We start from the raw sequence: 27,127 nt of genomic DNA on the forward strand, positions 1-27,127 counted from the left end.
GCATAAGTTGATAATATGCAATAGCTTTACCGCGGCAGTCCCCGAGTGCCACACGTCCTTTTTAAATAATTTTATGTATATATTACAATATGAATCAGCTTGCATATAATTAAATGTATGTGAAGGCGAAATGAATGTTAATAATGCGCTGCTTAACATAAAGTCGACTTCAGTGTATGGTTATTCCGTTTTTCGTATTTCTTGCCAAAAAATTTATGTTTTTGTGTTCGTACTATTGCAACACGCTGGCACTGAAACTGATTTAGGAGCCGAAAATAGGCCCATCCCTGGTCTAGACTGTAGTAGAAATATGCGAATGAAGCAGCAGAGAGTATAAAAGAGTGCAAGCTGAGTAGTCAAGGAATCAGTTTGATTTAAACACGCAATCAGTTGCGAAGTATTTTCAAAGTAGTCTAATAAAGACCATTTTGTAATACAGAATATTGGAGTGTTTTATTCAACAGTTTAGCGATACGAACGTAAGCAGAAGGTTGCAAATAAGCGGAATTCCCCGAAATTCGTTACAATTGGTGTCAGAAGTGGGATTGTTGAATAAATTCCGAAGATTGGTAATACAACTTGGACATGGCAAAGTTGAGTGAGTTGACGTTCCAGCAACTGAAGGAGGAGTTGGAAGTCCGTGGATTGGCTGCTACTGGCAATAAACCCCAGCTAAAAACACGACTAAGTGTAGCTATGGTATTTGAAAGAATCAATGCTGAGGAGTATGTCTTTCATTCTGATAGCGACAAAACAACAACAAAAATAGAAGAAAAAAACGAAACACCGCAGACAGTGACGTGCACAATATCTGCACAAACATCGACAATGGCATCTCAGCTGGAGTCACAGGAGGCACGCATTTCAGAAATGGCGTCGCAAATGTCATCTCAATTGGAAGAACAGAAGACATATATGTAATCTCAACTGGAAGCGCAAGAGGCACGTATATCTGGAATGTCGACACAAATTTCAGAACAGGTATCATCGCAGCTCTTTGCGAAACTGGAAGAGCAGGATGCCAAAATTTTACAACTCGGGGACAAAATTAATGCCGAGATAAAAGCGTTGAAAGGTCTTATGCAACAGTTACAACTAAATCACCCAGATGTTCCAGCGGGCAATCCGAAGGTAAAAGCTCCATCTTTTGACGGCTCTGTTCCTTTCCAGGTATTCAAGCTTCAATTTGAGAAGACGTTAGCAGTGAGCAACTGGAATGCTGAAGATAAAGTTGCTGCACTGATCGTGGCATTGAAAGGCCTTGCAGCTGAAATCTATCAGACTATTCCAGAGTACAAACGGAACAGTTATGAAGCATTGATGGCCGCTGTCGAGAGACGTTATGGAAGAGAGCATAGAAAACAGATATACCAAATTGAGTTGCAAAACCGTTACCAAAAAGCGAATGAGACTTTGCATAAATTAAATATGCAAAGATGTAGGTATATATATATAGGATATCCTGTTGCACAGGCCTTTATTAAAAATATAAAATGATGAAATTAAAATATATTGGCAAACACTCACCTGGTGGATCGCTGATAAAAGAATAAGAACGAGTATGCCCCTGTTCGATCCTTTTATAGGCCCCCAGGAGGTGACGCCATTTAACGGATCCGTATGATGGAACAAAGTCCAAGAAAGGAAAAAAACGCAACGAGTGCTTGCAGCGAGTCTTCTACCAGCGACCCCTCCAGGTGAGGTTTGTAGTTGATAATGCAGACTTTAACATGCCGCCCACCTTGCAGCATCACTGCAATATAAATTTAAATATTAATGTATAAACTTCATTATAAATTCAATTACGTATAAACTTCATTATAAATTCATTTAAGTATAAGCTTCATTATAAATTCAGTTTTCTAACCGCTAAAGTTTTTTACTTGCCGGCTCAGTATGGGGTTACTCCGAATATGATCCATACAAAAACGGTGTTCTGAGCAGCCGGTCGCGTCGGGGTTGCAGGCCTAAGTTCAGGGCGGAATATTGCTCCACACGCGACTACTCCCAGAATTAGAGACACTGCGCTTGAGCGGTAGAGTGAGGGGTCTGCCAGGCGCTGGTTGTCGAAATCATCGGCGACACGCACATCAATAGTACGCTCAGGGCGCTCCTTACGAGGCTCCCAAGGACCTTTGCCTGGATTTGCACCCTCTCATTCAGAACCTTCAAGGTAAGGCCGCAGTGTTCCCTTTCATTCCGTGGCAGCAGATGGAGTCGTTGTGCAAGGCCCCGAGATATGGTGGATATGGGTTGTCCAAGGTCGAGGTCACCATTGGTCACCACCGTAGGCATAAGGACAGAAAACCACGTAGCGTTTCTGGCAGCCCATTGGATTCGCTCTCGAGCGTCTCTTATCCCTCGGGGTGGACCTTGTTGCACGGCGCGCCTTCCTTGGTGTCGCTGTGCTCGGCGCTGGTTGGGCGAAGGAGGCGCTGGCATTAATACCCAGTATTTCTTCACTTGACTCCGACAGCTCTCGAGCCCGGTATGGTCGCGGTCGCTGACTTGGCCGATTTTCCACCTCATCAAGGCCCTGTGGTAGGTCATCCTTTCGCCGTGGTGTCTCCTATAGGTGGAGATGCTTCTCATGGCATCGGCCACATCGCCCTGTTGACGGACAGTTGCGCGTTACATTGCGCGGTGACAGGAAATTGGCACAATGGCGGTGGAGGAGGACGGCGCATAGTCTCTCCTCTTGTGCTGACATAAGGGGCATCGATGGGTATTATTAGTATTGCCTCGGACCATTTTGGTTTGAACGACTTTTATCTGAAAGAAGAAAAAAGAAAGAATAAAAAAGAAAGCTGCAAAGAGAGAATTGGTTACTTAGGGGTTTCGATAGATAGTAGGACTAATTTAACTATTGGCCGTGTAATCACACCACGGGCTCTGCGTATTTCTACCGCCCGTACTCGATTATCTTGGCCTGGGAAAACCTTCACCACTCTACCAAGTCGCCATTCATTAGCGGGTAAATTATCCTCTTTGATAATCACTAGATCGTTAACCTCAAGATTTCGTTGGAAATGTTGCCACTTAACCCTCTTATGTAGCTCCTTCAAGTATTCTCCCTGCCTTGTTTGCTCCTACAAAGTTCTTCCCATTGTCCGAATACACCTGGTGGGGACAGCCTCGCCGAGATATGAACCGCGCAAATGCAGCCAGATATGTGGCTGTCGATAGATCGCTTGTTGCCTCTAAGTGTATTGCTTTCGTAGCAAAGCAAACATACACGCAGACATAACCCTTCGTTAATAGGCATGCCCTTCCCGTATAATTTTTGATGTCGAACGGACCAGTGAAATCGATTCCGGTATTAGTGAAGGGTCGGGAGTGATCTGTTCGTTCTGGCGGTAGTGCTGCCATCAACTGCTCACGTGTCCTTTTCCTGTAGATGAGACAAACTTTGCAATTATTTATTCTATTTTTATCAAATTGTTTAGCTTCACGATCCAATATCCTTATCGCAAAAGTCGTAGCATTAGTTGATTTCCCCCATGACGGGGAAATCAAATGGGGAAAATGTGACAAGCCGCGAAAACGCGGTGTCGTATGGGAGAATAATTGGACAACGTTCGTTGTAGGGTATCGTGGACAGCTCCAATCTTCCTCCCACGCGCATTATTCCGTCCGCATCGAGGAAGGGGTTGAGGGTGCGGATGGAACCTTTTGAGCTCACGGCATCAGTTAAAGCTAGTATTCGATACTCTTTAGCGTAGCATCGTCTCTGCGTTAAAAGAATAAGCCGGGCTTTTACCGTTTTAATTTCTTCTGGTGAGATATGCGTGGTGCGGTAGAACTGGAAGATCCGTGCGATGACTCTAAGGGCTCTAGAAAAGTTGGAAAATCGCTCCAGAATATTCGGGAGTTCTTGAGCGGTGTTGGTATGAGCTCGGACAGCTCGTTGTTCTAGGTCCGTTTCCATAAGCAAGGCATCTGTTTTGCTTGGCCACTTCGATGGGGGCGCCTTCAGCCATCTCGGGCCTTGCCACCAGAGCGTGCTGTTCGCCAACTCTTGCGGAGTTACGCCGCGACTGCCCAGGTCCGCTGGATTATCGCTAGATTCCACATGATTCCATCCCTCCACTCCGACGGGTTCATCAATTATTGCGACCCGATTCGTCAGGAAGGTTGTCCAGCAGCACAGTGGCTTCTTCATCCAAGAGCGCACGATCGTCGAGTTCGTCCATTTGTAGATGGTCGGCTACGTTACGTCGAATTGGGGGAGCAAAGCGTGGATAAGTTCGGCCAGAAGCAATGCTCCACATAATTCCAACCGTGGTAAAGAGACGGTTTTAACTGAGGCCACGTTGGTTTTACCTACAAGTAAACTTACATGGGGAGTCCTGTTTGTTGTGCGGTCGTACACTCTAACATACAGGGCGGCTGCATATGCCTTTTCCGAGGCATCGCAAAACCCGTGGAACTCGATTTCCTGCCACAGTGTGAAATTAATCCACCGTGGAATTTTAATTTCTGAAATGTGGGTATAATTTTTGAGGAAAGTTTCCCATCGCCGGTGAAGGTCTGGAGGGAGGCTATCATCCCAATCAATCTTCGTAAGCCATATGTCTTGCATAAAGATTTTGGCTTCTACTACTTTGGGTCCTAACCAGCCTGCGGGGTCAAATAATTTGGCAACATAAGACAGAACCTCACGTTTCGTGTAATTCGGTTTTGTGGGGATTTCCTGGACGCTAAAATGGAACATATCGTGAACCGCATTCCACCGTATGCTTAACATCCTGGCTTCGCTGAGGTCATGAGGAACTCCTCTTTTAGCAGGTGCTCCTTTGGTAACGCTGCCAAGGTCTCATTCGAGTTTGACGTCCATTTCCGAAGGGGGAAACCAGCTACATTGAGCGCTTCTATGAGCTCGTAGTGCTGTCTCGCGGTCATGGGCACCTGCGAAAACGTCGTCGACGTACATATGCTGCTTCAATATCCTGGAAGCTAAAGGAAAACGAACCCTGATATCGTCAGCTAACTGGAGGAGAGTCCTGATAGCTAAATACGGGGCACAGTTTACTCCAAAGTCACTATGCGGAGTTCGTAGTCTACCAGCTCATCGTTCTGGGACTCCCGAAAAATTATCCTGTGAAACTGAGTCGTAGGCGAAAATAACAAGCCAAAATTTAGCGAAAAAAAAAGTTTTGTATCAATAGAATTTTACTTCCTAAATTGAATTATAACAGTAAATTGGAAAATATAAAATTTTTGAAAATAGGTGTGGCACCGCCCCTTTTTATGACTAAGCAATTTTCTATGTTTCGGGAGCCATAACTCGAAGAAAAATTAACATATCGTAGTGAAATTGTGTACACATATTTTCCTTATAGCAGAAAATATTTCTAGTAAAAATGGACGGGATCTGTTAAAGACCACGGCAACTTAGATATAAAAGAAGTTTAAAAGGGTCGTAGACTAGAATAATAAGCTATAACTTAGCAAAAAAAGTTTTGAATCAGTGATATTTCACTTATCAAGTTTTATTGTAATAGGAAATGGGGAGACATTTTTTTTTAAACGGGCCCTGCACTATGGAAAATAAAGGCCTGTTTCTGATTAAAAATCAATAACTTTTTTATTTCTGAATATTATGTTCTAAAATTTTGCACAAATATAGAATAGGGTATATGGCTTCAAATTGAATGTAACTTATTATGATTTAATTTAAAACCATACCTTAAAAAATAAAAGAAATTCAAAATTATCAAAAATATCCAATATTTATTTTCTAACAATGAATACTATTATTTTAATGCCTACGAAAACCAAATATCAAATAGTACATCAAAACACAAATCAATTTAAATAATAAAAACAAAAAAATGGTGATTGGAGTAGTTCCACATATTGTACATGTGGAACCCGAAGGCATATCTTCTAATACCTGCGCTACTTTGCCATCTATCATTGTAAGAAAGAGATCGTGCTTCATTTGCACTCCCTCACCTTCTTTGTTAATTAATGATGCCCCCAAAGAAATTATTTGACCTTTTATTTCATCCACAACAGCTTTAGTTTTCTCGGGAGTTTCTTTGCTAAATTATATTAATATAGGCCGACAGAAACGAACAGATGAAGGTACCGGATTGTGTCAAACAACATCACCTGTTAGCTCGTTAATTAACGTAATAGGCACCAAAGAAGTGATAAAAAAGTTTGCATTAGAAATTAGTTCAGACTCCCCTGGCAGTTTTTGTTTGTACTGGCTTTGACCGGATGAGCCATCACAGTCCAACTTACTGTATAGAAGTAAGTTTTTCAATCCATTCCTATACACTGAATCTATTGTCAATATTCTAGCAGCAGTGTGATCTAATAAATGAGCCCTTGATTTTGAAAGTGGTCTAAGTCATATTTTCCTTGTTTCGAGATAATTAGAGTTTTGCGTTATAAAGGATTGAAAAATATTTTTGCACTATGGAAAATGATTTTTCGACAGTAAAGTAGTGCCAACAAACAAGAATTTATTATGGTTGTGAAATTTATTACCATTTTTAACTGGAAATGTGCTTTTGAAAGGTTGGAAATGACTTAGACCACTTTCAAAATTAACAGAATGACTTTATAAATGACTTATACCAAGGAAACATTTTAATTAGTAATTAACATTTTATTCAAACTCATTTCATTATAACAAAGTAAATTATTTATTATGACATATTTAGGGAAGTGAAGTGTTTGTGAAAAATTGGTGGGATATAGGGTAGTAAATCCATCATATCTTTATGTTTTTCTTTTGTTATTGGTCTAATAGTTGTGTATAATGGAGGCAAATCAATATTTGCATATATTCTAGGTCTTCCTTTTTTAGGTGAGAGGTCTAATATTTTCAATTCGGAATTGTCATCCAAGGAAGTTTTATAAAACATCTTATATGGAGATTTTTTTTAGAAATCTGATCCATTGAATTTTAAGCCAAGACACAGCTTCTCCATTGGTGTTTTTCTTTCTATTATTCGTTGAATCTTTAAGTTTTTTTGTCGAAATAAAATTTCTGTGAGCCATTTGTTCCACCAAAAATGGGTTTTTCTTTTTACATACTTCTATTAAACTATAATAATGCTCAGGTATGTATAAATAATTTGATTTTTTAATTTTAGTTTCTATTAAACCAAAATCCCGATCATTTGGCAAAAAAGAATGGCCGGGTACCATAAATTTATGATCAACAGTTTCAACATTATTATCAGATGACTGAACAATTTTTAACCAAATTAAAGCTATGTTGATGTTAGGATTTTGTCCTGTGCAGGCATCACTGTAAGCTATGACATGCTTTTGAGTGGTAATGTCCTGAATGTGCTTTAAGATGCAAGACGCAACTTCCTGTGATCCCCTTGAAGCGATTGTTTCATCCCATACATACATTTTAGCATTTTCATTGTGGAAATTATGAAACCCTAAATTGTATACATACATGTTGCGCTTATAATAAGCTACCGAGACAGAAAGTTTTGGGTAAGAAAGTGCTTTCTGTAGATCAAATGTGAAACCGTAATATTCACTCGGGTTATCTTTTGCTCTTTGTATGTCTTCTGTCAAACTTTTTCTAGCCTGTTCGGCACTGTTAAGATGGGAATCATCAATTTCCATAAGATGCAACTTCTCGTCTTCGTTACTGGATGCTTCTATTTTTAGTTTTAGTGAATCACACTTTTGGCAAGTGTCTTTGCGAGGAGTATGAAAATTTAAGTTGAACTCCGTATTGAAAATTTTCCTGTAAGTCCACTCCTTCACACGTGGTGTATTATTTTCATCACATTTTTCTACATACAGCTCATACATTTTTCGAATATCTAAGTCAGCACTTAAATACTTTCGACCTGAAGTGTGATGTGATCTCGTATAATGGCTCTCACATGCTGGAAAACTCAGAATATGTTCTCGTACCACTTTAATTTTTTCTTCATCTGTTTTTCTCGATGAACCAGTCATTTTGCCACGTAAATCCATTCCAGGGGATTTAGCATTTAAGGCACGGCTTAATCTTCCGTAAGATATTTTAAAAGTATCCAAAAAAAAAGTTCTACAAACAGAAACTTCTGACATCCGTAAATTTATATGAAACTTATAACTACATTTTCTCATGTATCCTTTGTTATTTCTGGGCCGCCTTTGCTTTATTAATAGTTTTCCAACCAAACCATGCAGAAACAAATTCTGTTTTTCGAAACTTGCTAATTTCCAAAATGCATCAAAATTAGCTTTCCTGTCTTCATATCCAATTGCATTTATACATTGTTTGGAACAAAGGCAATATTTATTTTCGAAAAGTTTGCCACTCACAAGCTTAGACTTTTTTGTTTCATATTCCTCTCCCCTATTTCTCTTAATTTTTCTTAAATTTTGTGCATAATTATGTTGATTTCGGCTCCTCTTTCTTGATTTCATGTTAATTTCTTCCATTTGTAGGGATCAGTTGATTCATCTGAAGACGATATTACTTTTATTCGTTTCCATTTCTTGGGAGCATTACTTACACTTCTTCACAGGATAATGTCTACAATTAACTATATATAGAACATTTTTACATTTTAAGGATTACTTGATCATACCTGAATCGTTATCTGAAGGCATTACAAAATTACTATTTATTTTCCAAAATTTCTCAACAGACTGACTTAGACCACTTTCAAAATAAACAGTTTCTATATTTTGTTTAACAACCAAAAAATTCATTCAATTTTACGAGTTAATTTTCATGGCATACCGCCAATCTCTTCAGATTATGTTATTTTATTATGGTTAGATAACAAGTAGCTGATAAACTCGATTTTTAAAAATTTTGACTTAGACCACTTTCAAAATCAAGGGCTCAAATCTTGAAGTCTTACTATTTTTGCACTTGTGTCTGTAATTTCTATAGCTGAAGATGGTGGATAGCAAGTAGTTTTAACTTCTTGCACTTTGTAATATGGTGGAAACACAAAACATTTTCGTTCGTTCACTAAATTTCTCAAGTACAAATGTCGTGCTTTCGTTAAATCCAAGTCAATAAATACGCTCAATGCTTCTTCATCCGTTAACATTTTTGTCTGACTTGCGTCTTCTAAGAGACTCGAGAATAATGTCTTATTTTCACTGTCAGCAAACCTTAATGTTTCCATAAGTTTAGCTTCTGTTCCTTCTCCTAGCGAACATAACCCTTGAATATATGGGGTATTCCATCCCATTTCGACCAATTTTGAACCCGACCCCATTTAGAATTGGCTGACAGTTTTTCTTCTTTTTCTAGCTTACGAAAGACGTTTTTCAGAAGTTTTTAAAATTTTTTCATCCAACTCAAAAAAAGTTATGAATTTTAAAAAAACACGGTTTTTGTTTTCAAAATGCTATAACTTTTTCAAAAATTGACTGTTTGGGATCCTTTTTTTTTGTAAAAAATTTGTTTCTAAATGTACTTTTCGAAAAAAATTCAAACAAATTTTTAAATTTTTTTTTTGTAATTTTTCAGTTTTTCGAGATTTTTCGAATTTCGACCTTTTTTTTTGTTTTTTTCTCATAAAAAACTTCAATCAATTCTGCAATCATCCCAGAGTGGGCCGAGAATTTTTTTTTTATTTAATTGAAAAAAAAAACTTTAAAATTTTTTGTATTTTTTGCGAAAAGTACATTTAAAAACAAATCAAAAAAAAAAAAATTATCCCAAATGGTCAATGTTTGAAAAAGTTATAGCATTTTGAAAAAACACCGTTTTTTCAAAATATTTAAAACCTATTTTGAGTTTTTTTTTTAAATATGTTTTTAAATGTACTTTTCGGAAAAAATACAAAAAAAATTTTAATGTTTTTTTTTTTTTCAATTAAATAAAAAAACTTCTCAGCCCACTCCAGGAATAGTGGGGATGATTGCAGAATTGATTGAAGTTTTTTATGAGAAAAAAAAGGGCGAAATTCGAAAAATCTCGAAAAACTGAAAAATTACAAAAAAAAAACCTTAAAAATTTTTTTCAATTTTTTCCGAAAAGTACATTTGAAAACAAATTAAAAAAAAAAATCCCAAATGGTAAATTTTTGAAAAAGTTATAGCATTTTGAAAACAAAAACGGTGTATTTTTTTAAATTCATAACTTTTTTTGAGTTGGATGAAAAAATTTGAAAAACTTCTGAAAAACGTCTTTCGTAAGCTAGAAAAAGAAGAAAAACTTTCAGCCAATTCTAAAGGGGTCGGGTTCAAAATTGGTCGAAATGGGATGGAATACCCCATATGCATTTTAGATGTGTTCAAATCCATATTCATTAAGCAGACTTGCATTTTTTCTTCCTTTACTGGATTCTAACAAATCTGGATAAGATACGCACGGTCTCCGACGTTTTACAGAAGAAGTAGATGGTGTTTAGTAGGTTGTAACGTTTTCAGAGTTCGGTACAGTTATTGAATATTCTGATTCTAACCAATTACTGTATTTCATTAAAAATGTATCCTTTTTCCGTGAAGCTTTTGTCCATCGTAAAATCACCGAGGATGAAACAAAAGTTGTCTTCAGATACAAGATAACTTTCTTTTAAAACTGTTGATAATGCCTCCTGTTGTGTTAAAGTATTTATTGCAAGTAAGAGAAAAAAAGGAAATAATTCATTTTGACATTTGTTCTTAGGATCTAAGAGTATATATCTACATTACAGGGTTGTAATAAATGGTACAAAGTGCATGAGTATCTAAAAGCGAATTAGAGTATCGTTCCTTTACAACACCCTTCCTGAACGACTATTTTCTTTATTGCTCATGCATTTTGCATATTATATTTAATAAAGTACAAAAATTTGCGAAGTGAAAATGTATATGCGTTAATCTTTTAGACTAATTTTGATAGCGAAATGCTCCAGCTTCGTAGAAGGAATGCCCTTTGTTAAGATGTCTGCGACCATCTCCTTTGTTGACAAATATTTTAGTTGAATTTGCTTAAGTTCAATTGAGTGACGAACGAATTTAGATTTTATGTCTACGTGTACGAGTTATTTGATGCTACTTGGATGGCACTTTTGTTATCGCAAAACAAAGTCGTAGAATTCTCATGTATTGGGGTTAACTCGGCTTCTAGGCGCTTAAGCCAAATCGACTCTTGGATGGCTGCTACTATAGACATGAATTCCGCTTCTGTACTTGATAGCGCGATTGTCTTTTGCCTCTCGGTATTCCACGATATAGCAGCTGATTGAAAAATAAATGTATAACCGGTGGTAAAACGCCGGTCGTCAGTGTCCCCAGCCCAGTCCGCATCACAGTACGCTGTTATGTTATCGTCACACTTTGTGTACACTAAACCCTTTTTGATTTTGCCTTTCAGATACCGCATGACACGCTTGGCAGCTTTCCAATGAGCCCTTCCTGGATTTGTAGTATGCCTACTTAGGACATTGACAGCGTAACAAAATCCGGTCTAGTGATTTGAGCCGCAAAAAGTAAACAGCCCACTGCCTGCATGTACGGAACTTTTGACATGTCTTGTTTAGCTTTGTCGTTCGATGGCGACATATTATACGATAGTTTTTGGTTGCAATCTATTGGTGTTGAAGTTGGGTTACAGTCGCGCATGCCAAAGCGCTCCAATATATCTAATATATACTGTGCCTGATAAATTTTTACGAAATTTTCACCACGGCTTATTCTAATACCCAATATATTTGTTGCTATACCCAAATCCTTCATTTTAAATTTCTTTGAAAGATTTTCCTTGATAGATTGCAGCCTGTCCATGTATTGTTTACCAACAACGAATCTATTTCAATTTGCATTGCTTCTTGCCACTCATTTGAGTTGGTAGAAGATAGTGCTTCTTTAAATGTTTCCGGATCGTTTGATGCGAAAGCGTAGAAGTTATGCGACACTGCTTCCTTCTTTGCAGTCCTTTCGGAGCGACGAACTTGATCAACGTTTTGCTCTTTTTCTTTATCGTGGCTTGCGATATCAATAGAGTCGTGATAATCGTCATCAGAGTCCGTATCACCATCAACTTGTGTCAACTCACCACCACTTTCATCAACTGTTGTCAATTCACCACCACTTTCATCCTCTCCTGAATTGACATCGTTTACATGGCTAAGATCCAATAGATATTTGTCACTGACGTTACGTTTATTTTGGGTTTCTAAAAACACAACATCTCTGCTAATGACAATTTTTTTATTGGTTGGGTTGAACAACCTGTATACCTTGCTTTCAGAGCTGTAACCTAACATGATACATTCTATAGATTTTTGGCTTAATTTGTGCCGGTTCTCCTTTGGAATATGAACCATCGCGGTAGATCCAAAGACTCGTAAGTGCTTTAGTACTGACTTTCTTCCGGATCAGATCTCATCAGGGCTACGATTATCGCCTCTACACGGTACAAGATTCGTCAAGTAGGCAGCGGTTACAGCGGCTTCCGCCCAACGTTCATCCAAACGACTATCGATTAGCATGCAGCGAATCCGCTCTACTAACGTGCGGTTCATTCTTTCCGCCACACCATTTTGCTCTGGAGCATATGGAAAGCTAGTTTGGTGAGTAATTCTGCTCTGCCTCAAATGTTTTTTAATTCTCATTTACGTATTCTTTTCCATTGTCTGTGCGTAGAACTTTTATATTTTTTGAGCACTGATTTTCTGTCATGGCTTTAAAACATTTAAATTTTTCAAATACATCAGATTTGTGTTTCATGGGATAAGCGAAAACCTTTCGGGAGTAATCGTCTACAAAGCAAACTAAAAAACGAGCACCAGAGAAGGATCTTATATGCAAAGGTCCCAGCACATCTGAGTGCACTACTTCCAGAAAATCATTGGATCGTGTTCCTATGTTTTTATTAGGCTTTCGTGTCTTTTTCCCTTTTATGCACACAGTACACGGTTCAGTATTAGGTTTATTAAAATTAATGCCAACACTAGACTTTTGCACTTTATCCAAAGAGATATTACAGATATGCCCCATTCGGCGGTGCCATAGTTTACTTTTTGCAAGGAACACTTTATTTTCCTTATCGTTTTCTACACAGTTTAGTCGATACAAATTATTGTGAATCGAGGCGGTTGCCATAACTTTATTGCTTTTATTATAAATTTTGCATGTTTCGCCTTCAAATAACACTTTATTGCCATTCTTTGTCATTTGACGAACCGACAGTAGATTTGCACACGAATTTGGGACGTATTCCACTTTTTTGACAGTTGCTATTGTGAGTTCCTTTTCTTTATAGGCCAATTACACGGCTCAAGTATCCTTGTGCCAATTACCAATTTGCACAAGGATTTGCCCGGTGTGTGCACTGGTTGCGCTATTTGCGCAGAGAACTGCGCTAAAATCAAAACAATTTTGATATTTACGCATGTCTGCAAATATTGTACATGCTTTTTTCTTCGTGTGTGGTGAATCTTACACAGTTTACCTGTGGTTCCTGATAATATAACATCAGAAATTATTGCTTAAAAATGTTAATATCGAAGTCGTAAGGACCATCTCTAGCTTGTAACAGGAATTCACACAAATTCAATAATACATAATAATTTTTTATGCAATTAGAACACATGTTTCATTTGTTGCGCTAGTTGAAAAATGAATATTGCGCAGTGCTGCAATGAGTTGAGTTGGTCTTGCAACTAAAATATATATTTTATAAATACAATGGGAAATAAACGCTTCTGGTGCGAGTTTTTCGACTTATACCGTGAATTACCAGCACTGTGGAAAGTAAATAGTGATTTTTTATACAATTAGTGCCTTTTTTATACAATTAAAACACATGTTTCATTTGTTGCGCTACTTTAAAAATGAATATTGCGCAGTGTTTTTGAGCCGTGTATGTCAAAATTATCATTTGCACAAATACCGTCGTTTTATATTTGCGCATGACTTTTGTGTCATGTATGGGCCGTCTTACAGAGAGACAAACTCACTTCCCCCGCACACTCAACAAAAAGTTCATTATTGTACGCAACGACAATTTTTTTGTCTTTAACATCGTGTATTTTGTTTAATAGTGAGTAGTTGTTGGTCATGTGGTTGCTTGCACCACTATCAATATACCAACCTTCACAAATGTTGTTTTTGATATTCACTTTTTCTGTATGCTTTGCGCGCGATTTATTGTCAATGTAGTTGTTGTTATTTATTTGACTGCTCGCCTTCATTGCAAACAAAACCTCCATTCCTTCGTTTGGTTTTCTGCAATTTTCTGTGTGATTCTTTTTCTTAGTTTTGTTGGGACAATTTATAGAATAGTGTCCAGTGGCTTTACAACTTTGACATTGAAATTTGGCAAAGCTTTTTTTTTTTGCTTTGAATATAGAGCTTTTTCCCTATCAACACTATCAAATTTTGCGTCTTGAAGAAGTAAATTCTTTACCATATCTATGGTTAGTTTTTCTTTAGAATTTTCCACTGCCATTACCAATGGCCTGAAGTCGTTAGGCAATCCAGCTAACATTAATGAAGCAGCTAATTCGTCGTCGATATTTAACCCTGCATTTCTCACCTTCAGTGCAATCATGACGATGTCGTTTATATACTCCTGCATGGAATCATGACTTTCAAGCCTAATGTTAACCAACTGTTTTAGCAGCTCTACTTTTCTGGTTAGTCCAGTATCTTCATACGCATTCATAAGTGCGGTCCACGCTTCCTTAGCTGTTTTGGCACTCGCAATGTGTCCAAAATTGCTAGGATCAACCATGAGCGTGATCTCAGCCAAAGCACGTTCGTCCAAGTCGACGTGTTTATCGCTTGCAATACCTTGTTCGACCACTTTCCAAACTCCTTTAATTACGAGACAGGATTCTGCTTGTCGCTTCCATACATCGAAATTCTCCCTGCCACGCAGCCTTTCCAAGTGAAATAACGCAGGTAAACTCGAAGAAGACAACATTTTATCGCGAAAAACTTTTTGCCCGTATTAATTTATCACGTGGCAGAAGGCCCATAACCTGTTGTGTTAAAGTATTTACTGCAAGTAAGAGAAAAAAAAAGGAAGTAATTCATTTTGACATTTGTTCTTAGGATCTATGAGTATATATGTATCTACATTACAGGGTTGTAATAAATGGTAAAAAGTGCATGAGTATCTAAAAGCGAATTAGAGTATCGTTCCTTTACAACACCTCCAATGATTTTCGTCCTTCGATATACCAAAGTATTATTTCACGTTTAAAACACTTGAAATTAGACATTTTGAAGGGACAACAAAACACATAGTTATTTGTATTCGTAACAACTACTTCTGTTAATTCACCAATATTTTGTTCTGCTTATATACTAATATGAAATATGAGGGTAGTGCGTTAAAACAAAGGGTATTTTGGAAATTGTGTTATAATCGCTTTTAACTTCGTTAGTTTCCTACCTATGGTCTACATTCATAAGTACTCCTAAACATATGCCTAAGTTCCTTGTGCAAAAAGGTAGAAACCAAATGTCCCCATGCACATGCTTCACACTCATTCAGTCTGCCTAGTAAAATTTAAAAAACTAAAAATTCTTAGTTTAATGTATTATTCGCCCACACAGTTTCGAATTGTAGGTATACTATGCAAAACTGCACTTAATGCTTTACTTTTTTATTGTTTAAAAAAGGATTAAACGCTCAATGTCGCACGGGAAAACTGGAGTTTTTATTGATAAAAATTAGGAATAATACATAGTAATAATATATTTCTGTCCACTGAAATTCAAACATTTAGGCAAAACAGCATTTATTGTTTTTGTTATGATGTTTGAAAAGATAATGTTTTACTTTTTTTTATTGTTTAAAAATGTATTCAACCCTCACGGTCAATCGAGAAAACTGGGATTTTTATTAAGAAGAAAGAAGAATCATTCAGCGCTGTTCTCTGGTGTGCAACTTGTTTATTAATATTTTCACACGCAACGTGAGTGCAAAAAAGATAAACGTCTAATATCAGTGAAAAATTACAAAACTTACCGATGTAAACAGCACCAAATTCCCGCAGTTTGTTTTTATTTGATTATGTTTATGGATAGCTAGGCTACAAATCAACATAAAATGCAAAGCGTGGCTGAACATGGGCAACTGTTTAAAGTCTCGATGAACTTTAAAAAAACTTTTTTTTTCACAATATTTTATTTTGCAATTATTTTAAGGTAAACATTAACATAATATTAAAAACATATTAGTTGTTTCACATTCTTCAAAAAACGGGGTTTCCAGAAATATATAATACATCATAACTTTTCCTGTAACGTATAACATTAAAATCTAATTGAAAGTGATGAAGGGAACGGACTTAACATAGACGTCCATCAAAACTATAAAGTTTGCGATGTTGTAAAAAATCATTTCATATAATATGTATAATTTTTTGATATTATAGTCTAGTTTGGTCATTCAACTATTGATTAAAATAAAAAAATCATGCCGTTAGCGACATTGAAAAAACCATTTTTTATTAGCAGTTGTTCTACGATTTTCCATAGTGCGGTGCCAAGTGTTATGTAGAAAAGTAATTTATCTGAAATGAAATGTAAAATTGAAGCTCACGCTGAGTATATAATGTTCGGTTACACCCGAACTTGACACCTTTACTTGTTTATACAATATTTGTTACTTAACTAAGTTGCTAACATACTCAGAAATTTACTTATTCGCTTACAGTGCAATAATTTTATTAACAATGTTGTTGTTGTTCCTCTTTACAATTTTGCTGATAATCAAAATAAATTTTTTATTTAATTGTTTTATTGCTTTTATTGTATTCTTATAATTTTGCGTATGCAAGTGAAAGTAACTTAATTGGGCAAGCAACGGGTTCACATTACGTCTGCACGACTTCCGCTTAAGTGCAACGGAATGCGACGTAGTTGTTGTTGTTGTTATTTTATTAAAATATTGTTTACTGAATTTGGGTTGCAGTAACTGCTGTGTAAGCAATATGTGATGACTGTTGATAGCGGTGATAACTTACAGGAGTTATAAGTGTTGCCAGAACTTTTCGAAAAAAGGCAGATTGACAAAAATAAAAATCTAAAAAAGCCTAATACAAATTTTTAATGCTAAGAAAAAGAGCCAAAAGTTTAAGGCATCTTTCTATGCGTTTTATTAATTTTTTTTTATAAAAGACATAACAGAACAAAAAACTTAAATTAATTTTTACTCAAATTTCATAAAAATTAACGAAAATAATAAGCAGATGCTATCTGTGTTTTAGTTTAAAAGGGATACAGATAAATAAAACTCCACTTTGGTCTATAAGTTTTCGTAATACGTTTGAGGTAAATGGTTTTTTATTTGCAAAATAAGAACGCCGATAAAACTATTTTCAATAAGGAAATTTACTTTTTGTCCTTTTAAAGAACCCATGAAAGATTTAACTATACATTCCACACTGCCTGAGAACCTCTTTTTCAAGTTTTGGGTATGTGTTTTACGCCGACTCAAAACGATATCTGGCAAATTAATTTTTGGAGGGAATATTTTCATGAAACTTTCTGGGCTTTGGTTCGGCCATTAGTGACTCCCTGTTAAATAAAGTTTTGAAATACTTAGGTTATTATGAATATGAATTTAAGGTCAGATGGTGTCTTATTATAAGGCCAAGAAATTTTATACGTGAAATAAAACTTATAATAAGGTTATACTATGGTAAACCAATCCTAATTCAACCTCGTTATTATAACAGCCTTTGTAAGCCTGATTTTTGGTGGGCTGTATATGTACATATACGCTTGATATAAAAAGTCCTAATACACCAAATACTTGCTTTTAAAAAGGCCGTGAGCCTTATAATAAAGTTGTTATTACCATACGGCTTATAATAATTCCTCACGTAAGTTTTATTTTATATGAGCTATAAGCCTTACACACAACGGTATCTTTCAAATAAATATTATGCCTGTTGACATAAGGTTAATGTCGTCTTAATAAAGTTACTACGCCTCGATTCCTGCCTACCGTAGTGCCAACATTATCTGTTCCTTAGCCCCTAAAATTTTTTAAATCTAGCATTTATCTACATTAAACTGTTTATATAGATTTTCTAAAATTTTGAAAAAATTTAAAATGAGCTAAAAATTTTCTAGAAAAAAGCTTAAAACTTTTCAAGCTAAACAGAGAAAAAAAGCTAATCTAGCTTGAAAAAAGCTAAAATTGCAACACTGGTTATCACATCTTAGCTGCTTGACGTGGAGTTTTTCACTGCTTATCTCTTCGTTATTAAATGTCTGTAAGTGTGGGAGCAATTTTCGATGTTCGATTAGTAATTCATACGTTTATTTGTCGGTGTGTTTACGAGTGAAATATGAAGCATTACCAGTGTGAATTTCTTTCGGTAATTTATTCTTGTGCTAAGATCGTTCTTGCATCGAAGTTGGGAGAGTGATCATTCGTTATACAGTTTGTCATTAGTGCTGTTTTTTGGTTATTGGTATGATTTAGGTATTTGTAGTGTGATTTATGCTGCGCTATTGGGGTTTTTAATTTTCCTTTTGTTGTTCCTACATAAATGTTTTCGCATGGTTCGTTGTTATATCCATTACAAGGGATTTTGTATACAATGTTACTCTTATCGGTGTGTCATATTGTAACGAATTTACTGCAAATTCTCTTATTTGCAACCTTCTGCTAAGTTCTAATTACTAAACTCTTGAATAAATAACTCCAATATTTAATAATGCAAAATTACCTTTATTCAAGTATTTTCAAAATAACACTTCTATTGCTCGACAGATGCTGATTCTCGCACCTCTACTGTTGTCGCCTTTCATACTGTCTGGTTTCCTCGTTGCATACTTCTAGGCTTTTCCACTCCAGAACTTATTAGTTAGTTATCAGCTACAAAATCACCAGCCACAACTACGTTTATAGCTTCTCATATGCGCGGGAGTAATACTTGCACAAATTATTGCCCTCTCTCCCGATCAGACAAATCTCTTGATTTAAACGCTGCAAGCATCTCCAAATGAACCACTCCTCTATTTCGTGGTTTCCCAATGGTTTGTATGTGGTACATGGTATCACTGATCTTCTTCGCAACTTTGTACGGGCCTTCCCAACTGCATCGAATTTTGGATGGAACACCTTTCCGCCGGTGAGGGTTGTATAGCAGTACCAAATCTCCCTCCAAGAAACCTTCCGAATTAAAGTTCTTGTCATGCCAGTGTTTCATCTTACTACTCATTACCCTAGGCCGTTCCCTCACACTCTGTTCTTTGGCCAATGAAGAACTACTTCGCAGAGCTTGACCTTGACGGATTGACTTTGTATCATCAGTATCGTCTTGACGTTTCACAACAGTAGTTCGCCCCGGCTTGAAAATACCCTCGCATTGTTTCTGGGAATTTCGTTCCTTCGTTTTTGTGCGTCCATTAGGGTTTGTCAATGCCAGTGTTTCTCTCGCAGGTACTTTTGATTTCGCTTTATTTGGCCCATTCGATCCATCAACCTTTACCTTTGACTTTCGTGGTTTTTGTCCAGTTTTCTCCACCAGTGCCCGATTACTGCTGAATCCTTTCTCCAAACTAAAGTTAGGTGGTATATCCTGGTTCTTATAGCACATAATCTTTCTCCGCATATCGATCCTGATGTCATGGTCAACTAATACGGCCCATACACGACACAAAAGCCATGCGCAAATATAAAACGACGAAATTTGTGCAAAGGAGAATTTTGACATACACGGCTCAAAAACACTGCGCAATATTCATTTTTAAACTAGCGCAACAAACGAATCATGTGTTCTAATTGCATAAAGAAGGCAAGTGCGGCTTTACTTCTTTCGATTGCATTAAAAAGAAAGAAAAGAAAGCAAAAGGGTAAACGGATTTGGTCACAATTGTGGTATAAAAAACGAAATGTATTGGGACAGAAAAAATTACTTCGGGAACTTGAGTTTACGTCTCAACGTGACTTTAAAAATTATGTAAGAATGGATATGGTGATGAGGAAAGCTATTCCTGCGCGTCATCGTTTAACTTTAACATTGCGTTTTTTGGCAAGCGGCAATAGTTTTGAGGACCTAAAATTCCTTACAGCAATTTCTCCACAAGCTATCGGCAAGATTGTAAGCGAGACTTGTGATGCTATAATAGAAGAGCTAAAAGACTACATAAAGGTATTTGTTACATATTTTAAACAATTAGTACATTTCAAGATGGAAGATGGAAGCAAACGCCTTTAACCAGCGATGGAATTTTCCCCACTGCATCGGTGCGATTGACGGCAAGCACGTTAACATAAAAAAACCACCTGGGTCGGGGTCGTTTTACTTTAATTATAAAAAGCATTTCTCTATTATTATGATGGCTGTAGTAAACGCAAATTATGAATTTTTGATGATCGATGTTGGTGCAAATGGAAGAGCTTCAGATGCTGGTTTATTTAGTCAAACCAAGTTTTTCAAGCAGCTTAAAGAAAATAAATTACGACTACCAAAACCTGAATTGCTTCCAGGATATAATGAAAAAATGCCATTTGTGTTTGTTGCTGACGACGCATTTCCACTAATGGAAAATATAATGAAACCTTTCAGCCACAACTCCCTCGAAAAGATATAATATTTAATTATAGGCTATCGCGCGCACGTGGATTGGTCGAAAATGTTTTCGGAATCTTGGTTTCGCGTTTTAGAATCCTTTTGAATACTTTAAATTTCTCGCCAGATAAATCCACAAAATTTGTTTTGGCGTGTTGTTATTTGCACAACTTCTTGCGTAAATCAAAATGTGAAACATATTTTACTGCTGAGCCCTGTTCAAATGTGGAAACCACAGAAGCTTTCGAAACACCTGGATCGCAAGAAAAGGGAGATGTCTTAGATTCTTTAAGTTCCACAGCAATTAGAAATGCATCCGCAAATGCAAACATATGAGAAACAAATTTAGAATATATTTTAGTTCTGTTGGCACGGTTCCATGGCAAGATAAAGTGTATAATAAACTCGTAAACAAAAATGCCAATAGTAATAAGCAACTAATATAATATGTATTAACATTTGTATTTATGAGTCAAAATAAAAAAATGTATGAACCAACCAGTGGTTAATTATGAGTACCTCAAGTTCCCTTCCCTACCAGAAGTAGTTACCATAGCATCGTACGCCGGCGGGTGTACACAATGGTAACAGAAATAAAAAGGAAAAATAAAATTGCTTTAGCGCAGGCAGTCGAAGTTATCTGAGTTTTTTTTTTAATTGAAAACAGTTTAGATCCAGTACTCAGGGAACAGTACCCAAAACTTGTGGAAGAGGAACGCATACTCCCCAGGGAAACACGAGTCACTCTGGCTCAACTTCGTTCTGGATACTGTAACAGGTTAAACTCTTACATATCCAGAATCAACCCCGACATACAAAATGTATGCCCCGCTTGCAATGTGTCCCCACATGACACCAACCATCTCTTTGATTGTAATGTGGAACCAACGCCTCTAACACCCCTTTCACTATGGTCCACCCCTGTCGAAACAGCAAGTTTCCTTGGACTCCCGTTAGAGGATATTGATGACAATTTGTGATCGGTCGCAGCTATTAGGTGGGGCGAAACATTGCTACAAAAAAAAAAGAAAAAATTTTAGATGAACTTAAGAAACCCTTTCCAACAAGTAAAAAAAGATGTCCAAAGTTCAGTGAACGCAGTGATACAAACCCATCGGTATGATAATTATGATTAAATTTACAGTGTAACATTTTTATTTAAACCTATTAAATACAAACAATAGCTTTTCTAATGTTTGCTAAAGCTTACACATTTCCTATACGAAATACTTCCAGCAATTTCAAATGTTTCTCCAAACACATCAACACCTTATAAATAGCTTATATGTACATGTCCTTTAAAACTTGTCTCAAACCACTTGCAGCTGCAGCGTACGCTCCTCCATTTGCTTTGGCCTTGCATTATCGTAACGTACAAATTTATTAACTTGGAATGCTTCATCTTCATGATAATCAGTATCTACAACAAATACATCAACCACTTTTTCTATAATATACTGTTCCTTTTGTAGTATATTTGTTAGTAGCAACGGACTAATTTTGATAAGTCCCAAACGCGCTGGACACACCGTAAGCGGAAATTCACGTTGTTCACCTGATGCTAATTTACCAATTGAAAACTCTGCAGCACCACTATAATCACAATTGAGTTCAAGTGGTGTTTCTAATTTGACGACTAAATCCATTTGACGTTCTGCAGTATTGGTCAAACGACAAACAAACGTAAAAGCTTCACCTATTTTGACAATATTTTGTGCATCAATAACTTCGAGGCGTACATCTTTGTATTCAAAGGGCTGAAATATAAAACCAATGGTAAAATTAATATTGTTATTGAATCAACTATTTCAGTGTTCTTGATATGCACATACCAATCGTTGCAATTGACTCGTTTGCAAACGTCCTTTTTCGCCAAGATTCGAGCGCCATACAATATCTAATTTTCCAACAGTGTTCTCTAGTCGCAGGGTTTTAATGTATTAGATTGTAAATCGGCTTTAACAGTAACACCATCCACAGAATAGGTGGTGAAGTTATGCACACAAATGTAGCTAGCAAATGTTTCACCTGCAATAGAAAAAAGATCGCATTATCACCTACAAATGCTGCAGGACATCTGAAAATTTTACCTAAATATATGGAACCGAAAGATTGTGGCAATAAGATGAATTTTAGCTTTTTAGCGTTCTATTGCTGTAATCAGCACTCCTTATTTTCCACAGTGCTGGTAATTCACGATACAAGTCAAAAAACTGGCACCAGAAGCGTTTATTTTCCATTTTATTTATAATTACGCTTTTTCACTTTTATTGAATTCCTGGTACAGGCTAGATATGGTCTTTACGCCTTCGATAATAAAATTTTTAAGCGATGTTATGTTATCAGAAACCACAGGTAAACTGTATAACATTCACCACACACAAAGAAAAAAGCATGTGCAATTTTTGCAGCATGCGCAAATATCAAAATCGTTTTGATTTTAGCGCAGTTCTCTGCGCAAATAGCGCAAACACTGCACACACCGGGCAAATCCTTGTGCAAATTGGTAATTGGCACAAGGATACTTGTGCCGTGTAATTGGCGTATAAGAAGTCCACTCCCAATATGACTTCATCAACAATCTCCGCCACAATGAATTTGTGTAGAACCACGACCTTTCCAATTAATACCTCACATACCACTTCTCCTTGGACTTGGTTATATTCGCCAGTGACCGTACGCAACCTTGCTCCAGGTAACGGTTTTACTCTCCTGTTGACCAAGTCAGATCGGACTAAGGAATGAGAAGCGCCCGTATCTACAGTCAGTGCACGCTCCTTGCCATCCAGCTTTCCTTTGACGGCAAGACTGCTCGATTTTCTTCCAATTAGCGATACAGATATCACAGGACATTCAATAGCTGGAGCAATGTTGACTTTGGGTTTGCGTATGTAGCTCGCTTTGTTTCGACGTCCCGTATGCTATTTATAAAGCTCTGAATATTTACCCTTTCAGTGTATTCCACGGGTGCGTCCGCATTCGCTAAATGTGTCAGCCTTTCAACATCCGATGCAAACTCTTGCAATGTTTTACTAGGCCTCTGGAAGCTGTTCAGTAACTCCATTTGGTATATCTGTCTCCTATGCTCAGTTCCGCATCGTCTCTCTAGAGCGCCCATCAATGCTTCATAACAGTACCGTTCGCCCTCTGGAACGGTTTGTAAAATCTCAGGTGCAGGCCATTTCAATGCCATGAACAGTGCAGCAACTTTATCTTCAGCATTGCAGTTGTTCACTGCTGCAATCTTCTCAAACTGTAGCTTAAAGACCTGGAAAGGAACAGAACCGTCAAAAGATGGAGTTTTACCTTCGGATTGCTTGCTGAAACAGCTGGGCGATTTAGTCGCAACTCCTGTATACGACCTCTCAAAGCATCCACCTCAGCCTCGATTTTTTCCTCAAACCGTGTTATTTTCTCGTCCATACGCGCTTCGAGTTTTGATGGTATACGCGCCTCTTGTGCTTCGAGTTGTACTGTTATGCGTGTCTCTTTTTCTTTCAGTTGTGCTTCAATCTTTGATGTAATCTGTGTCGACATTTCTGAAACACGCGTTTCTTGTGTTTCAATCTACGACGTTATGCGTGTCTCCTGCGATTCCAGTTGAAATGTAATATATGATTTCTGTTCTTCCAGTTGAGTTTCCATCTTGGATGTTATCTGTGTCGACATTTTTGAAATACGTGTTTCTTGTGCTTCAATCTTCGATGTCACTGTCGACGTTTGTGCAGATATTGCAGCCAATATCACGTTCAAGTCTGTGCTGGTAACTGCTTACGATGTTTCGTTTTTCTCTTCAATTTTTGTTGTTGTCTCGTCCCTATCAGAATGAAAGACATCGTCGTCCACGTTCGATCTTATTGCCGGTTGTATTCAATCCACGGGCTTCCAACTCCTTTTTCAATTGCTGGATCCTTAATTCACTTAACTTAGCCATGTCCTTGTTGTGCTCTGCAACTCTGGAATTTATTCAACAATTCCTCTTCTTACACCACTTGTAACGAATTTACTGCAAATTCTCTTATTTGCAACCTTCTGCTAAGTTCGAATCACTAAACTGTTGAATAAATAACTCCAATATTTAATAATGCAAAATGGCCTTTATTCAAGTACTTTCAAAATAACACTTCTATTGCTCGACAGATAGCGTGCTTAATCGAAACTGATTCTTGCGCCTCTACTGTTGTCGCCTTTTATACTGTCTGGTTTCGTGGTTGCATACTTCTAGGCTTTTCCATTCCAGAACTTACTAGTTAGTTATCAGCTACAAAATCACCAGCCACAACTACGTTTATAGCTTCTCATATGCGCGTGAGTAATACTTGCACAAATTATTGCCCTCTCTTGTGAGCACCGCAGGTAAGATATATGCATGTGTTTGTGCGTTGCTTCTCCGCTGCGTGTACGTACATATGTGTAGACATAATGATTGAATTATTGATGTGCACCAAGTCACGGCTTAGCATGGCTTAGAGATGGCAGTACCTTTTAGTGTTGCTAATATTCGTAACAATATTTTTGACTTAGTTTTATTAAAAATATTTTTTAATGTGTTTATCGGCTTATGGGCTATTTTTACATATTCTGTATTGTAGCAATTCGACTTGGCTAAGCGCTCTGACAAGTTGGGTACATACGCTACTGATTTTAATATTTTTGGTTTAACGGTTTTATCTTCAGTATTTTCCAATGTGCATTTTCTTAATAAGGTTTTTATTATTTTGTCAGGGAAACTATTTTTTTTAAGTGCTTTTATTTCTTCTTTAATTTCGGCGTGGTATCATCTGATATTTTTAACATTTTTCGTACACAGCCCATTGCTGTACTGATTATCATCGTTTTTTGATGTTTGGAGTAAAAATTAATAATTCCTCCAGAAGATATACATATGTTTCTTATACCACTTTAGCTTCAATTCATTTCCATCTCGGATGATAATTGAGTCAAGGTAAGGTAATTTTCCGTCGTCCTCGGGTTCCGTTGTAAATTTTATGATTATATTAAAGGAATTTAGAGCATTGAGACTGTTTTGTACTTCGTTTTCATTTATTATCGCAAATACATAGGTCGTCAACATACTTCGAGATTATCCTCGGTCTTCGCGATAATTTGTTTACTGTGTTGTCTAACAACTTTACCATTACTATATCAGCAATCACTGGTGAAGTTGGTGATCCCATGCGTAAACTTTTACCCTACAAGACAGGTGCTCGTTACCTAATCGATTACTTAATCGTCACCGATAACTTGGTCACCAATTATCGTCTTAATAACTTTTACATTGCTGTCGTGAAAAAAGTAACGCACGCGCTCTCTCAAAATAGTGCACGTGTGACTCGCTTTCTCGCTCTTACCTATTGTGTTTTCGACATTCCTTCTCGATCGATGTTATCAAAGAGGATAAATACAATAAGAGCCGTCACTCGTTATTTTGTGGCGAGTATCTCGCTGGAAATTGAGAAAATTGATGCCGAATGTTTTCTGAGAGGGACATTTTTAATTGTCTCGCATTTATCCATGCCGTGTAGGCCCCTTGTGCAACTGTGATCTTTGGAAAGAGAATAAACTTAATTAATTAAATACAGTCGAAAAATAAACACAAATACCCCACGAAAATGTATAGAAGACATTTATAAACATCTCGCCCAAAAAAAAAGTAGCGACTACCTCTCAGTATACATCGAGTAAATGCCAAAAAAATAACGAGTGACGGCTCTTATTGTATTTATCCTCTTTGATGTTATTTACATTTTGAAGTTACTTCATTAGGTATGTTTTCGTTATCGCTAACCAAAACATATGCAACAACAACAACACGGGTAACTGGCTTGCCGGAGTAAATTAGGCTCGCTACAAAAACAAAACCTAATAAATGCAGATGACTGTTTAATCCATTATGCGAAGTTCTTGAATGGATGTGCAAATTGAAAAGGGCAAAGTACTGCTAAAATTGCTTTCCCGAGTAACCCGGGAACGAATTGATATGACTACGCCTATCCTTCTTTAGCAGCAGTGCCGTGCACCAGTTCTGTGTTGGACAGGAAAATAAACGTTTGGTTGTCTCCAAGTTGATCATATGATACAGAATATACTCGTTTGCTACATCTAATTTTCCCGGTTTTTCTGGGCTAAGCAAGGGTATCCTACTGAAAGGTGGATTTGTTGCACCCTGCTGTCTGGCCGCTCACCTAACAACACCAGGCACGACGGAACTCGTCTTTTTTTTATTGGACGTTGTGGTAGCGCACTACACTCAAGTGGCCCAATGAAACCAGGCTAATCCTGTTCATGTGTCCGCACCCCATGGCACCGCCGTTAGGCAAAACGTCACGGGGGGAAAGGCGATTTAGTCGCCACTACTTCGTATGCGCATTTCTCTGTGCTCCCTTTCGGCATGCATCAATTTCGTCATTACTATAAAAGCCATCTTGCTCGCAGCAATCCAACAATCTATTTGTCCGCACATTCGTGGAACTAAATTCCTAATGGAAGGCTCCTCTGCAAAAACTCTGTTTACAGACAGTCTTTCACCGTGAAAACGAGGGCAGTGAAACAATACATGTTCTGCGCTTTCCAATTCGGACGGACAGCTTGGACAGAAAGATCCTCCTCTATCCCGCGCTTATGTAGATATTCCTTGAAGCCACCGTGCCTGCTCA

The 27,127-nt window shown here is 37.2% G+C and overlaps 1 protein-coding gene and 1 long non-coding RNA gene across 5 annotated transcripts in view; one reads left to right on the top strand and one right to left on the bottom strand.

Moving 5' to 3' along the window:
• The window catches only part of LOC137236796 (solute carrier family 22 member 3), a 514,473-nt gene that overhangs the window by 72,192 nt on the left and 415,154 nt on the right, over positions 1–27,127 (top strand). The gene's annotated exons all lie outside the window — the stretch shown is intronic.
• Positions 22,126–22,746, bottom strand: LOC137236798 (uncharacterized). The gene is made up of 3 exons (XR_010948643.1): positions 22,562–22,746; positions 22,304–22,499; positions 22,126–22,228 (listed from the first exon to the last, which is right to left on the bottom strand). It is a non-coding gene; the product is annotated as an uncharacterized lncRNA (long non-coding RNA).

This window comes from Eurosta solidaginis, chromosome 1 (assembly GCF_040869045.1).
Source record: "Eurosta solidaginis isolate ZX-2024a chromosome 1, ASM4086904v1, whole genome shotgun sequence".
NCBI classification, from domain to species: domain Eukaryota; kingdom Metazoa; phylum Arthropoda; class Insecta; order Diptera; family Tephritidae; genus Eurosta; species Eurosta solidaginis.